Genomic DNA, 16,043 nt, shown 5'->3' with positions numbered 1-16,043 from the left:
TCATAACTAACAACAACACTTCTTTTAATGTTTCAACTGCTAATATAGCCCATTAAAATATCTCTAAAATATAAAATAGTACACAATCTTCTTTGGTAATTTAATAACTATAACAATTTATATAAAGGGTCCAGATTTTGTAATACTGAAATACAAAGGCATGATGGAAGCGAGCAGAGAGAATGGGAAAAGCGGGGGCGGAGCACTTGTTGAGACTTGAGAATGGAAAACACGGAGAGAGATCCGATGAATCGAGAGGAAGCAATAAGGAGGAGAATGTGGAAAAGTGTAACAATCTGTAATTTTAAAATTTCTATGATAAATTATTTACGTCCTATTTTATTAAATTGATTAAAATTATTATATACATACTTTTATTAAATGCGATATTTTGTATGATTAAAACTAGACTTTCGATAATTTATGAATGGTAAAAATTATATGATTTAATTTAAGTGATTGATATTTTGCTAAACAATATATTTTGAATTATTAATTATGAATAATTTATGACTTATTTTATTGGAGCTTTTATTTTTAGAAACTATTTTGTTAAAGATATTTAAATTAATTTTTATGAGACCTTGAATTTATATTAATTAAGATTATTATATAATTTTGCTATAATAAGATATTTTATGTAATTGAAATTATAATTTTAGTAATATAATAAATATTTTATAATTTAATTTCGGTAATTAATATTTCAAGTTCAAAATATGCCGGTATGAGTAAATATCGATACTCCTCGGCGAACTTAGCTTTGCTAATGTTTTATCGTATATCTTTTATTATTATGTTACTAATGTCATTTATATTAGTTACTCATATATATTTATCCCTATATATTATTACTTGCGTTTTAATATATCAAACTTTTATAATTATTCGTTTAAGATATTTATAACTTGAATCGCTGACTTAACAGTCTTATAATGCGACAACCAACTCCTCCATATATATGATTTAACCAATAATTCAACATCATTAATCATCAAAACAACTGTGCAAAAGTATATTTGGAGAGAGAGAGAGAGAGAGAGAGAGAGAGAGAGAGAGAGAGAGAGAGAGAGAGAGAGAGAGAGACTGTGAAACCCCCAAAATTTCCGAGTTCGATTTCTTGAACTCTGTAACTCCAATCGAGAATCTAATCTGATTAAAGTGTTCGTATCTTCGTCCTCTTCATGTTGACGTCACTTTTGTTTGGAAGGATTCGACGGCGAAGCTGCTGCCCCTCCATGCATGTTCGGCCAAGTGAGCCTAAAGATGGAATAGCCGATCTTTGACGTTTTCTTCTGAGAGGACAGCGAGGACAGTGAGCTAGGGTAGGGTTTGGTAAATTTTATTGTGATTTGAATGTGTTTATGTTGCTTGAATGGTGGCTGCCTATGATATGATTGAAATTGAGTGATTATATGTTTGTTTTGTGTTAAAATTTTGATGTTTTTGTATCATGGAATTTGTATCTCTACAATCTTCCTTCGGCAAGTATACCGAATTGTCGTCAAGTAAAAACTCACAAAGAGTGAGGTCAAATCCCATAGAGATTAAAGGATTAAGCAAGCAATAGTTGATTGATTATTCTAGTTAGACAAACACAATTGGGTGATAAGCAACAAGAAATGTAAATGACATAAAAGTAAAGAAAGCAATAAAGTGCAAGAAAGTAAATGGCAAGAAAAGTAAAGTACAAGAAAGTAAAGTGCTGGAAAGAAAATGACTATAAAGTAAATATAAGAACTAAAGATAAAATAAGCTTTGAGATAAATAGATATTGAATTATCCGGATCAAATGCTTTCATCTCATCTTCAATCATGCAAGTCATTGATCTCTTAGCAATCATGAATGATTGAATCTCAATTCATTGACAATTCAATCTCTCTAAACTTGAACAATTCCCAATTTCTTGATCTAATTGCTCATGAGAAGAGATGAAGCTCGGTCACTGATTATACCACACACCTTCATAGATCCAAGTATTGGGAGAATTACATGTCACTATATCCGACCAACCCCAAACCTAATCCAATGTGAGAAAGATTTCAAGCATGGTTCTATGATTCCTTTTCCAAGGCAATCACAAAATCCAAGTACATTCAATTTCTTTCCCAAGACAATTAAATGCTTGAATGAAGAACAAAATCTTTCTAGTAAATCAAAGAGAGATGAAGAGAAGAAGAATAAAAATAATTTAATCCATCAAATAGCAATAGAGCTCTCTTTCCCAATGGAAAGAGTAAGTAATTCATAACTAAAATATTTACAAAGTGGGTGATGTTGCATAAACTTGATATGCTACGATTTAGAAAATTGCACGATCGGCAAAATTCCTTCCGGCAAGTGCACCGGTTATCGTCAAGTAAAAACTCACAATAGAGTGAGGTCGAATCCCACAAGGATTGGTTGAGTGAGCAATTCGGATTAGAAGTATGTTCTAGTTGAGCGGAATCAAGATTTAGATGAGAATTGCGGAATGTAAAATTGCATGAATTAAAGAGCGAGAAGCTAAATTGCTGAAATTAAAAGGGATGGGGGTGATTGCATGAATTTAATTGCAGAATGTAAAGAGAAAGTGGTAAATCAGGAATGGGGAGTTCATTGGGTGTTAGGAGATATTGAGATCTCCGAATCAAAACAACTTTTATCCCTTCCTCAACCAATGCATTCATTGAATTTTTCTTGGCAATCTTATATGATTGGATCCCAATCCCTTGGCTCACCAATTCTCTCTAAAAACAAACAAATTCCCAATCCCTTGGTTTAAATGTTCATAAGAAGAGATGATGCTCGATCACTGATTATACCACACAGTTTCATGAACCACAATTTGGTAGGATTACATGTCACAATATCCATCCAAACCCCAATCCAATTCACTGTGAGAAAGCTTCTCTAGCATGAATCCTCCATTCCTTTCCCAAGGTTCCGAAGGATTCCAATTATGGGTAGTTTCTTTCCCAAGACAACTACCCAATGGAATTAGATCGAGAAGCTTTCTAACAAAATTCAAGAGAAAAGATTGAAGAAGAAGATAAAACTATTATTGATTCATTGAATTACAATAGAGCTCCCTAACCCAATGAAAGGGGTTTAGTGAGTCATAGCTCTGAATTCAATTACAAAACTAAAAGAAAATGATCCAAAGTTCTCCGTGTAAAAGTAAAAGTCCTAACTAACTTAAATTCTATCCTATTTATACACTTTCTAAATTGAGCTTCTGTTGTGTTTCTTGGGCTTTGAGGCCTTTCCCTGATTTCCTTTTGCTTTGGGTTTATGGTCCATAATCCTGATGAGGCTGTGATCCAATTCTGTAACATTCATTGAGCAAACTTAGTGATAAACAAGTAATGACACAAGACTCAACAAATTGAAGCTCCAGACTCATCAATTCTTCAGGCCCAATCCCATAAACCATGATATTCAATTGGGTTTCATACCATAATACGTTTAAGTTAATGTTTGTGCTCAAATGCTAACTTAAACTTCAATATATTTGGCCCAGAAACCCCTTTCAAAAAGTGGCGTTTAAGTTGAAGTTTAAGTTTCAGTTTAAGGTTAAACTAAAACTTAAACGTGGAAATGAAGAAAGCAACCCTGGAGGAGCAATTGGGTCGAACACGTTTAAGCTTCAGTTTAAGGTTAAACTGAAGCTTAAACGTGGAAATGAAGAAAGCAACCCTGGAGGAGCAATTGGGTCGAACACGTTTAAGCTTCAGTTTAAGGTTAAACTGAAGCTTAAACGTGGAAATGAGAAAGCAACCCTGGAGGAGAGAAATAGTCGAGCACGTTTAAGCTCCAGTTTAAGGTTAAACTGGAGCTTAAACGTGGAAATGCTCCTGGTGCCTTTCTTACTTCTGGCGTTTAACCTCCAGTTTAAGGTTAAACGTGGAAATGCTTCCTAGTGAGAAATTGTGTCGAACACGTTTAAGCTCCAGTTTAAGGTTAAACTGGAGCTTAAACGTGGAAATGCTCCCTTGGTGAAATTCTCATTCTGGCGTTTAACTTCCAGTTTAAGGTTAAACTGGAGGTTAAACGCCAGTTCCAGCATTTCTTAGCCTTCATGATTCTGGCGTTTAAGCTCCAGTTTAGGCTTAAACTGGAACTTAAACGCCATTTCCAGCATTATATGGCTTGGTAGTTTAAGTTCCAGTTTAAGCTTAAACTGGAACTTAAACTCCACATGTGATATTCAAGCTTCCTTTATTGATTTTGTTGCTTCCTTGCCTAGCCTCTTCTTTCTTGAAATCATCCAAACAATTGCATCAAAGTCTTGCAAAATTTCATGAGAAATCTTCCATTCATAGCATTCAAGTAATATAACTAAAAACTCATGGAATTTGCATCAAAATCATACTGTTTGGATGGTTCATTGCTTTGTTATTCATTTAACCATTCTTGGTTACTTTAAGCTCAAGAAAATGCATAAAACAACTAAAACTAACAGAAAAATGCTAGTGAAACTAGCCTAAGATGCCTTGGCATCACAACACCAAACTTAATACTTGCTTGTCCCTAAGCAAGTCCTGAGTTATTTGAGAAGAAAGTATGAAACAGAAAGCAATTACATTGGCTATATTAGAAGCATTTGAAGTTCATCAGAAGGGTTTTATGCAGAAAGTTGCAGCATCACTTTTTCATTCTTATCAGGTAAGATTATCACTTTTTTATTGCATCCATCAAACACTGCTATGGCCACTTGTTATTCTTATGTCCTTGGCACTTTTTTTTTCCTTCTTTGTTTTTCTTTTCTTTTTCTTAGAGCTCCTTTGCTCCTTGTTTGCTTAGTGTCATGTGTTGCACAAGCCTTTGGCATTTTCTTTTTCTTATCAGTGCACTACACATATCCACTACAGGCATTTTAGTTCACATTTCTTCTTGAGACATTGGTGCCCAGCACCTCTTTGTGTGACTAAATGTTTTGTATTTAGGTTGCTCTTGATAATGGACTTTTGGTTGATAATCCCGGGTTAGTTAACCCAAGTTACCAAGTGTTGAAACACTCCTCAGAACCTATTCATCCAAGCATATCCTTAATACACAAACACCACAGGCATTTGTCTCAGAAGTTCAAACCATTGGTGCCTAGCTTATTTTCTCAATTTTTTTGCTTTTTGGTTGCCCTTTTTTAGTGGCTTTTTCTTCTTCTTTTTCTTTCTTTTTCATGGCCAAAGACATTTATTCATCAAGATCCATAGACAGTTTTCAATTTCTACACAAAAAATGATAATTCTACACTCTATTTCCAGTGATCTGACTAAACAATCAAGCATGCATACCACCACTTAATTCTACTTGATTTGTCACTAATTGAGCCAAATTACTTTTGTTCAAACTTTTCTTTTATTTTTTTTTGAAACAGAACAAGCATGGCAAGCATTTGTTTAAGAAGGTGAAGTTATATCCAAACATCTAGGCATCCACTTTATTCAAAGCAATAAACAGACAAACATACTAGAAACTTCACATTCCAGAAAGATTCAACAATTACAGTTTAAACCCGAACAAGCATGCTTTTGTTTGCCTTTTAAAGAATGGTCAAGGAACACCACCACCTTGTGAAATTTCTTGTTTTCTCTTTGTTGCCAGGAAACAATTTGATTTCTCCTTCTTCTCCTAGTTGTTGCTTCATGTTCTTTCTCAGATCCTTGTTTCCTTTCCTGCAAAGAGTGATGAAGTTGCTTGCTTCTCAAGCACTTGAGTGGTTAGCTCAACTATGTATGGGCAAGTGTCTGAGTCTTAAGTTGGTGTGTGAACACCAAACTTAGTCTCCTACTTACTTCTCTGTTCTTTGAATCCTTGAGTTCTCCTTGGAATGAAGTTGCTGCTAAGGATTTTAAGCATTTCTGTGATTGCTTAGAATGGTTGTTCCTTTCATATAATTCAAAGGTTGTTGTGTTCAGTTGATCTGTGTGGTGGAACACCAAACTTAGAGTCACACATTTCCCTTTGAATTATTGATCCACGAATTCATTGTTTGGTGTGAAACACCAAACTTAATTCTTTGCAATGCACAGAAAGTACTTCACCTTTTTATTGAAACAAATAAAAGAAACAGCAAGGGAGTATTACCTCAGGTTGGGTTGCCTCCCAACAAGCGCTTCTTTAACGTCATTAGCTTGACGGTTGCCCCTTGTTAGGGTGGATTGTAGTGCTTGATGTCCTCTCCTCTCACTATGAAAACGTCCTCATTTGATTCCTTCATGATTTCCAAATGTTCCATAGAAAGAACTTTCCTGATTGTGAACACTTGAGGGAGCTGGGAAGGAATGGTTTTGAGGCCAGGTGGGATTGGCAGATAATGACTTGATATCACTTTATCTCCCGGAGAGAAACCTCCAGTGGGAATTTTCTTGTTTCTCCACCCTCTTGGCAATTTCTTTACAATTCTTCCCTTTCTCTTGAGGATTTCTTCATTGACCCTTATGCCAGGAGGATCCTTCTGATCTGTTTCTATTGATTCTTGTGGCTTTAACTCTTGCAATTCTTGTTTGCCTTCCAAGGACTGTTTCAGAGTTTCAGCTGCTGGATTGCTTTCCTCCAAACACAGATGGCTACTATCATCCTTAGGCTTTTCAGGTTCTGGTTCAGGCTCAGATGCAGGTTTGAAAACATTGAAAATGAGCTGTTCATCATGTATTCTCAAAATTAGCTCTCCTTGTTCTACATCTATGAGCGCTCTAGCAGTGGCTAGAAATGGCCTTCCCAGAATGATAGGGTGTAGGTAGCTTTCCTCCATGTCCATAATGACAAAGTCTGCGGGGAAGAAATAATTTCCCACTTTCATCAGCACATTCTAAACTACACCTTCAGCTTGCTTCTGAGTTTTGTCAGCCAGTTGTATGATTACATCAGTGGATCTCACCTCATTCAGTTGTAGCCTCTTCATAAGAGTCAGAGGCATCACATTTATGCTAGCTCCTAGATCACAGAATCCTCTGTCAATTTTTGTTTCCCCTATGATGCAGGGGATATGAAAACTTTCTGGGTCTGTTTTCTTAGAGACTATGTCCTTCTTGATGAGGGCATTGCATTCTTTGTTCATTATTACAGTTTGTCCTCCCTTCAAAACTCTTTTCTTGCTCAGCAATTCCTTTAAATACTTGATATGTGTAGGCATCTGCTGGAGAATCTCAAGGAAGGGAATATTGATATGGAGAGACTTAAATGTCTCTAAAAACCTTGAATAGGTTTTCCCTTTTTTACCTCCTCCTAACCTCTGAGGAAATGGTACTTTTGGTTGGTATGTTTCCAGCATGCCTTTTTGCAGTTCCTTGGCTTGCTCAGTTTCACTTTCCTGCTTAGCTTCTTCCACACCTTCCTTCAAGATTTCTGGCTCCTGTTCTGAGGGTCTGATTCCTTCTTCTTCTGAGACTTCCTTCAATATGGTGATGGCCTTGCATTCTTCCCATCTCACTCCCTTTTGTTCCCCTTTAGGATTCTTTTCTGTGTCACTAGGGAACACTGCAGTTGACTTGGGGGCCTGTTGAGATAGCTCTCCTACTTGAGACTCCATCCTCTTGAGTTTTTCACCATGGTTCCTTAAGGTAGATCTCACATCATCCCTAAAGCTTTTCAACTCACTTATGTCCTGACCCATGTTTGCCAGCATTCCTTCTATCCTGTTTAATTGATCTTGAAATTGTTGGTTCGGATTAGGTTGGGTAGGTTGATTATTTTGGCCATGATATGATGGTTGGGAGTAAGTGTTTTGTGTGGCTTGGTATGATCTTTGGTTGGAGTTTTGGTATGTGGACTTGTTATGTTGGTTTTGCTGGTTTCCCCACCCAAAGTTTGGGTGGTTTTTCCAGCCTGGGTTGTAAGTGTTGGAATGTGGATCATATGATTGCCTTTGTTGGTTTCCCACATAGTTGGCCTCTTCCCAATCACCTCCTTCAATGCTTACTTCCTCTTGATCTTGTGTGTGTATCGCAGCCACTTGCTTTGTTTCTAATTTCCTGGTGAGCTCTGCTAGTTGCTTGGCAAACACCTTGTTTTGGGCTAAAATTGTATCAACATGGTTCAGCTCCATGACTCCCTTAGTGTTGTGTCTCTCTGAAGCATAGTAGTACTCATTCTCAGCCACTGTCTCAATCACTTCAATGGCTTCTTCCACAGTCTTTTTCCTGTTCAATGAACCTCCTGATGAATGGTCTACAGCCTTCCTTGATTCATAAGAAAGTCCATCATAGAAAATATGCAGTTGCACCCAGTCATGGAACATGTCTGGTGGGCATTTCCTTGTCAAATCCTTGAATCTCTCCCATGCCTCGTAGAGAGTTTCACCATCTTGTTGTCTAAACGTCTGAACCTCAGATCGAAGCCTATTGACCTTTTGTGGAGGGTAGAAACGTGCCAGAAACTTGCTTTCCACCTCATCCCAGGTTGTTAGGCTCCCCCTTGGGAATGATTCCAGCCACTTAGCTGCCTTGTCCCTAAGTGAAAATGGGAACAAGAGCAGTTTATAGGTATCTTCCTGGACTCCATTGGACTTCACAGTGTCGCAAATTCTCAGGAATTTTGTGAGATGTTGGTTTGGATCTTCATTAGCACTCCCACCAAATGAACAATGATCCTCCACAAGTGATATTAGCTGTGGTTTGAGTTCAAAATTGTTGGCCTGAATGGGTGGTTTCTGAATGCTGCTACCACAATTCCCAGAGGTTGGGTTTATGTATGAACCAAGAACCCTCCTCTCGGGAATGGCATTGTTTCCATCAGCTCTCTCATGGTTGTGAACTTCTCTATCCATGTTGAGATCTAAAGCTTCCTCAAAATTGTCCTCAGATTCTCCTTCAGATTCCTCTTCTCTCAGTACTCTCTTTCCTCTTGCTTCCCTTCTAAGTCTATGAAGGGTCCTCTCTGGTTCGGTATATGGAGGAGTTGATGTCTCTCCTCTCCTACCTGTCATACAAGAACACAGCACAGGCACCAAACAAGTGAAATACTCTTGGTTAATGGAAGAGTATGGTTAGAGCAGTTGAGGAATTAATTCAAATAGTTAGTGAGTCAGTGAGTTAGTTGCTTGAATTTAAAGGCATAAAGAAAGAAAGCATGTAACAGAGTGCAGAAATTAAAATTCAACAAGCAACTTGAACTGAATTAACAAAGCAAGAAAAATGCTCAATCTAGTTAACTTCCAATTTGAGAATTGTCAATCGAAAACCAATCCCCGGCAACGGCGCCATAAACTTGATGTTGCATAAACTTGATATGCTACGATTTAGGAAATTGCACGATCGGCAAAATTCCTTCCGGCAAGTGCACCGGTTATCGTCAAGTAAAAACTTACAATAGAGTGAGGTCGAATCCCACAAGGATTGGTTGAGTGAGCAATTCGGATTAGAAGTATGTTCTAGTTGAGCGGAATCAAGATTTAGATGAGAATTGCGGAATGTAAAATTGCATAAATTAAAGAGCGAGAAGCTAAATTGCTGAAATTAAAAGGGATGGGGGTGATTGCATGAATTTAATTGCAGAATGTAAAGAGAAAGTGGTAAATCAGGAATGGGGAGTTCATTGGGTGTTAGGAGATATTGAGATCTCCGAATCAAAACAACTTTTATCCCTTCCTCAACCAATGCATTCATTGAATTTTGCTTGGCAATCTTATATGATTGGATCCCAATCCCTTGGCTCACCAATTCTCTCTAAAAACAAACAAATTCCCAATCCCTTGGTTTAAATGTTCATAAGAAGAGATGATGCTCGATCACTGATTATACCACACAGTTTCATGAACCACAATTTGGTAGGATTACATGTCACAATATCCATCCAAACCCCAATCCAATTCACTGTGAGAAAGCTTCTCTAGCATGAATCCTCCATTCCTTTCCCAAGGTTCCGAAGGATTCCAATTATGGGTAGTTTCTTTCCCAAGACAACTACCCAATGGAATTAGATCGAGAAGCTTTCTAACAAAATTCAAGAGAAAAGATTGAAGAAGAAGATAAAACTATTATTGATTCATTGAATTACAATAGAGCTCCCTAACCCAATGAAAGGGGTTTAGTGAGTCATAGCTCTGAATTCAATTACAAAACTAAAAGAAAATGATCCAAAGTTCTCCGTGTAAAAGTAAAAGTCCTAACTAACTTAAATTCTATCCTATTTATACACTTTCTAAATTGAGCTTCTGTTGTGTTTCTTGGGCTTTGAGGCCTTTCCCTGATTTCCTTTTGCTTTGGGTTTATGGTCCATAATCCTGATGAGGCTGTGATCCAATTCTGTAACATTCATTGAGCAAACTTAGTGATAAACAAGTAATGACACAAGACTCAACAAATTGAAGCTCCAGACTCATCAATTCTTCAGGCCCAATCCCATAAACCATGATATTCAATTGGGTTTCATACCATAATACGTTTAAGTTAATGTTTGTGCTCAAATGCTAACTTAAACTTCAATATATTTGGCCCAGAAACCCCTTTCAAAAAGTGGCGTTTAAGTTGAAGTTTAAGTTTCAGTTTAAGGTTAAACTAAAACTTAAACGTGGAAATGAAGAAAGCAACCCTGGAGGAGCAATTGGGTCGAACACGTTTAAGCTTCAGTTTAAGGTTAAACTGAAGCTTAAACGTGGAAATGAAGAAAGCAACCCTGGAGGAGCAATTGGGTCGAACACGTTTAAGCTTCAGTTTAAGGTTAAACTGAAGCTTAAACGTGGAAATGAGAAAGCAACCCTGGAGGAGAGAAATAGTCGAGCACGTTTAAGCTCCAGTTTAAGGTTAAACTGGAGCTTAAACGTGGAAATGCTCCTGGTGCCTTTCTTACTTCTGGCGTTTAACCTCCAGTTTAAGGTTAAACGTGGAAATGCTTCCTAGTGAGAAATTGTGTCGAACACGTTTAAGCTCCAGTTTAAGGTTAAACTGGAGCTTAAACGTGGAAATGCTCCCTTGGTGAAATTCTCATTCTGGCGTTTAACTTCCAGTTTAAGGTTAAACTGGAGGTTAAACGCCAGTTCCAGCATTTCTTAGCCTTCATGATTCTGGCGTTTAAGCTCCAGTTTAGGCTTAAACTGGAACTTAAACGCCATTTCCAGCATTATATGGCTTGGTAGTTTAAGTTCTAGTTTAAGCTTAAACTGGAACTTAAACTCCACATGTGATATTCAAGCTTCCTTTATTGATTTTTTTGCTTCCTTGCCTAGCCTCTTCTTCCCTGAAATCATCCAAACAATTGCATCAAAGTCTTGCAAAATTTCATGAGAAATCTTCCATTCATAGCATTCAAGTAATATAACTAAAAACTCATGGAATTTGCATCAAAATCATACTGTTTGGATGGTTCATTGCTTTGTTATTCATTTAACCATTCTTGGTTACTTTAAGCTCAAGAAAATGCATAAAACAACTAAAACTAACAGAAAAATGCTAGTGAAACTAGCCTAAGATGCCTTGGCATCAGTGGGTATGAAAGAAAATGGAAGAGAAGAGATGTGTGGAAGGGAAGAGAGGAGTCCGAAGACTCTCCTAGTGGAATTGATTTTATTCCCCTCTCCGGATCCTAATTCTATGAAACTAAGGCCTTTATATAGGCTTTCCTAAATTATAAACTTAAATGAAATTGAAAGCAAATTACAATCAAATAAAAATTAACTATTCTAGATGATTCTTGTGGCCTTGATTGGTTGAGATTTATGGGCTTTGCTTGCTTGAGGATGGATGGACATTGAAGTAATTTAATTGAACCAAAACGGAGCTCCAGGGGTCACTTGGGCGTTATTGGCACCAACGCCTTCAGTTTTCAGCGTTGCCAACGCCCATATAATTTCTGCCAGAAAGTGTTCTTGTGCGTATGCACACTGAATCGTGCGTACGCATGCCAGCCAATTCTTCCAATCTCAACTTCGTGTATGGTCGAAGACGTTATTGGGGCAGCGTTAGCGTTATTAACGCTGAAGCATGCCCATCTTGACGTTGTCCCTGGCATTATTGGCGTTGGTAACGTCCTTGGAAGTGGCGTTAGTGCTGGCGTTACTGGCGTTGGCAATGTTGATGCTGGCATTGTTGCCAGTGTTGGCAACGCCTTTGAAGCTGGCATTGTTGCTGGCATTAGCAGCGTTGGTAACGTTGAAGTTGCTTGGTCTTGGTATTTTTGGGTCTTAAAGATGCCTAATGTTTGTACTCTAATTTCATGTTCACTATAGACTATTATACATTGTTGGAAAGCTCTGAATGTCAGCTTTCTAACGCAACTAGAAGCGCATCAATTGGACCCAAGTTATACTCCTTTGAAGGGGACAAGGTTAGCCTACCAGGGTCGCAGACGTTATTGGTGGCGTTTCCAACATTATTGGCATTGTTACTAGCGTTATTGACGTTAACAACACCAGATTCTGAAGCTCCAACTTGAATGAACCCCCATACTATTATATATTGGTAGAAAGGCCTGGATGTCTACTTTCTAATGCTTTTAGAAGCGCATCATTTAGAGCTCTATAGCTCAAGTTATACTCCATGGAAGTTGAAGAGGTCAGCTGGCCTTACTACAGGTTGGTTCTATGTTAATCTTTGCACTCTTGAGGTACGTTTTCTCCCTCAAATTTAGTGTTCACAATGTAGTGCCATATGTGCTTGGAAAGCTCTAGATTTTTACTTTCCAATGCCACTAGAATCACCTCATTTGGAGCTTTGTAACTCAAGTTATGCTCTTTTGAAGAAGACAAGGTCAGGCTGCCAAGGGTCGCAGGCGTTGTTGGTGCCAGCGTTAGCAACGCTAATGCTATGCCTGGCGTTGGTGGCCTGGCATTAGCGTTGCTAACGTGGGGAGTTGCATGAGCTTTCCTTGGTGTTTTTAGGCCAGCGTTGGCGTTACCAACGCCTTCAATGCCTCCTCCCTTGCTTCTTCTCCTCTTTGCTTAAGCTTTTAAGCTCCTTTCTTCTTTCATGCTTGTTTTGCGCTTTTTACTCCTTTTTCTACCATTTTCTACAAAATAGATCAACTCAAAGAGATGAAAGTAATCTATGACTTAAGCACAAAAATACTTAATAATTAAGCATGATTAATCAAATTTTGATGTGAAAAAGCATAGAAAAACACAACATGATGCGCAGTCATAAGTTTTATAACTTGTAATTTTGGTTTCTTGGAAGGCTTGAAAAATTGAACTAATTTATGCAAAGAATGAGGTGATTCTAAGCTGGAAACATGATGAAATTCATGTGATTTGTTAGCTTTGAATTAGAATTGAACATTAAAAAAAAGCAGTTACAGAAAAGGTTGAAAAACTAGTTAAAAATCAAGTAAGTTTGATGAACTTTTGATGAGTTTAATTTGATTCTTTGAAGAACACAAAACCCTCATGTTTTGATTATTTTGTGACCAAAATATAATTAAAAAAGAGTTTTGGAGTTGAAGTTAACTAAAAAGAAATTTGAGAATTTTTAGAAGTTAAATGATTAAAGTGTAATTTCTGAAAAGAATAGGGGTCAAAATGAATTTTCAAAAGCTTTAAGAATTAAATGTCATAATTGAACTCCTAGTTTTTAAAATATTATATTATTATTATTTTATTTAAATAATTATCTTATTAATAAAAGAGATAATGTGATTAAAAGTGGTTAGCAGTAATCTTTCCTAAAAGCTTTAGAAAGACAAAGCTAATCTTAGAACCTTTGGATCCTCTTCTTAAGATATTTAAGGAAAGGTGAGGGAAGAGTGGAAAAATTATTTATATTGTGAAAATGTAAGAAAGTAAAAGAGAATGATAAGAAAGAAAAGAAAAAGAAAGAAATTAAAAGAAAAAGATTAAAGGGATCTGAGGATCTCTACCACAGTAGAATAAAGAATAAAGACCAAAAGAAGCTAAAGAACTTCTGATACAGGAACGCAGAGAATAGAAAAGAAAAAAATACATTAAATAAAGGAATTCCTGTTACAGAAAAGTAGAGGCCAAAGATAAAATGACTCTAAAAGACCGTTTGCCACATGAGAGCATATGAAACATGATTGTTGTTCGGACCTTATTGCCAAATGTACAGTGGGACACTCACACATTGTGAACTGTTTTCCAGATGTAAGTATATTACAACACGTTTAAAAGACACATTGTATGCGGACTGGACGTAAGACTTATTATATGCACAGTGTATGCATCTGGAAAGCCATATTTGGGACTTGTACCCGGGTAATGTCGGGAGCAGGTAGGCAACCGACACATGAACTCATGGCCTACGTAGGGCTAGACATGCATCATGCTTGTTTGTGCATATCTCTGTATTGTGTAATTCTGTGATTGTGTGTGCTATATAATTGATTGACTTTTGTGTTCTTTTATTTATTATGTTTGTATGTGTTCTGTTGTTAGTTGTTGTTAGCTATCTATTAAAGATTGTATGTATTTTGTTATGGATTTACTGTGTAACAAAGAATAAAATGAACCTAATTATCGACCCCAACCCTACTAAGAACTCCCAAGTTCTTACCCCCTATTTTCACCCCTTTCAACTACAGGTGCGAAGGCTTATTGCGAAGCTGCAAGAGTATAGAAGAATACATTTGTAAGTTGAGTTGTTGTTAGAATTTATTTTTTTCCCCTTGCCTTGTTAGTTGAAGTTTTATTCCGAAGTGTAGATTTTGTATTTGGTTTTGTATGTAATATTATAATATATTATTAATATTAAGTATGTGAATATGCGTTATTTGTTCTTGATAGAGAAGTTTTAACTTTTTTGAAAACTGTCAATAGATTATTATGTAAAGGCTCAATATTAAATAGATAATAAAGGAATTAGGTTAGTAACACCTTACTTTTGGTATGATCATGATGTGCTAGAAGTTGGGTCGTTACAGGAAGGATGCATCTGGTGTTATAGAGGGGGTTCATGGGATTGACAAGGAGAACTAGGAGAGCATTTTTTTGAAGAATGACGGCCTTATTAAGATCTCTTTCGGGGATAAGGTGGTTGGTTCCATTGTGTCCAGGCTATGAACGCCGCGAAGAACCTCATAGGTGACAAGATGGTAATAGTCACAATTAGACAAGGAGATTATGATATTCCCTGGGTTTGTTTCACGCTTGAAGCACGAGAAACTCTTTCTGAACTCTATAAAGATGTAATTATCATCAAAGTTTTAGGGAAGCGTTTTAGTTATACAGCCATCACACATAAGCTCAAATTTGTGTAGAAAACTAAAGGTGGTTATAAGGTTTTAGATATGGGTTATGGCTATTTTTTGGTGAAGTTTGATCTCTTAGAGGATAGAAATCGAGTTTTATTAAGGGGTCCATGGATGATTTTGGAGAGTCACATTGCTGTCAAACAATGGAGTACCTATTTTAGACCTTCTGAAACGTATTTCGGATCAACGTTGGTATAGGTTAGGATTTCTAGCCTCAATATATGGTACTACAATGAGGAAGCTATGCGTCACATTACAGCATCCACAAGGAGTCCTATTCGTGTGGATTTAGCTACTAAGTCCGCAGAGAGAGGCAAATATGCAAGGGGATGTATACAAATCAACCTTGATAAGCCAGTGATAAAAAAAATTGGAGTTGATGATGAAGTGTATAAGGTAGAATATGAGAATCTTCACATAATATGCTCATCTTGTAATTGCTATGGCCATTTTTCGAATGAATGTGAAAATCAAAAGAGCATAGCTAACATGCATGGTGCACCACCGGTCATCAATCCAGCTTTAGCAATGGCCAAGTTTCCAAATTTTGAATTTGGTTCCTCTTCGAAAAAGGATACCGCGAAGAATTAGGTCCCAGTTCATGTGCCTGAATCCTTGCATGATTCACATAACAACACTTTAAGCCATGCAGTGGAGGAGGGATAGGTTCCAGTAAAAAGAAAATGAAAAAAAAGCTGGCCCAAGTTCCTAAGACTGGCCCATTAATGGATAAACATCTTCCTGGGAAAGGAGGGGTGAACCAATCAGGCACAGGCAAAGTTGGCCCATCTATGGATAAACATACTCCAAGTTCTATGAAGCCCAACATAGGGTCCAAGCCTCTTGTTCTTAGTAGGAGTACTAACGCAACTTCATCCTCTTCTCCTAGTGTATCCTTGCTAACGAACATGCACAAACGCCA

At 37.2% G+C, this 16,043-nt stretch overlaps 1 non-coding gene across 1 annotated transcript; it reads left to right on the top strand.

Moving 5' to 3' along the window:
- Window positions 1-8,220: 8,220 nt before the first annotated feature.
- On the top strand, window positions 8,221-8,324 carry LOC112731854 (small nucleolar RNA R71). The gene has a single exon (XR_003167609.1). It is a non-coding gene; the product is annotated as a small nucleolar RNA R71 (small nucleolar RNA).
- The last annotated feature ends 7,719 nt before the right edge of the window (window positions 8,325-16,043 follow it).

The sequence above is a fragment of the Arachis hypogaea genome, chromosome 12 (assembly GCF_003086295.3).
Source record: "Arachis hypogaea cultivar Tifrunner chromosome 12, arahy.Tifrunner.gnm2.J5K5, whole genome shotgun sequence".
In the NCBI taxonomy this organism is placed as follows: domain Eukaryota; kingdom Viridiplantae; phylum Streptophyta; class Magnoliopsida; order Fabales; family Fabaceae; genus Arachis; species Arachis hypogaea.
Note: the sequence above shows the minus strand (reverse complement) of the source record. Positions and strands in the feature narration are given on the sequence as shown.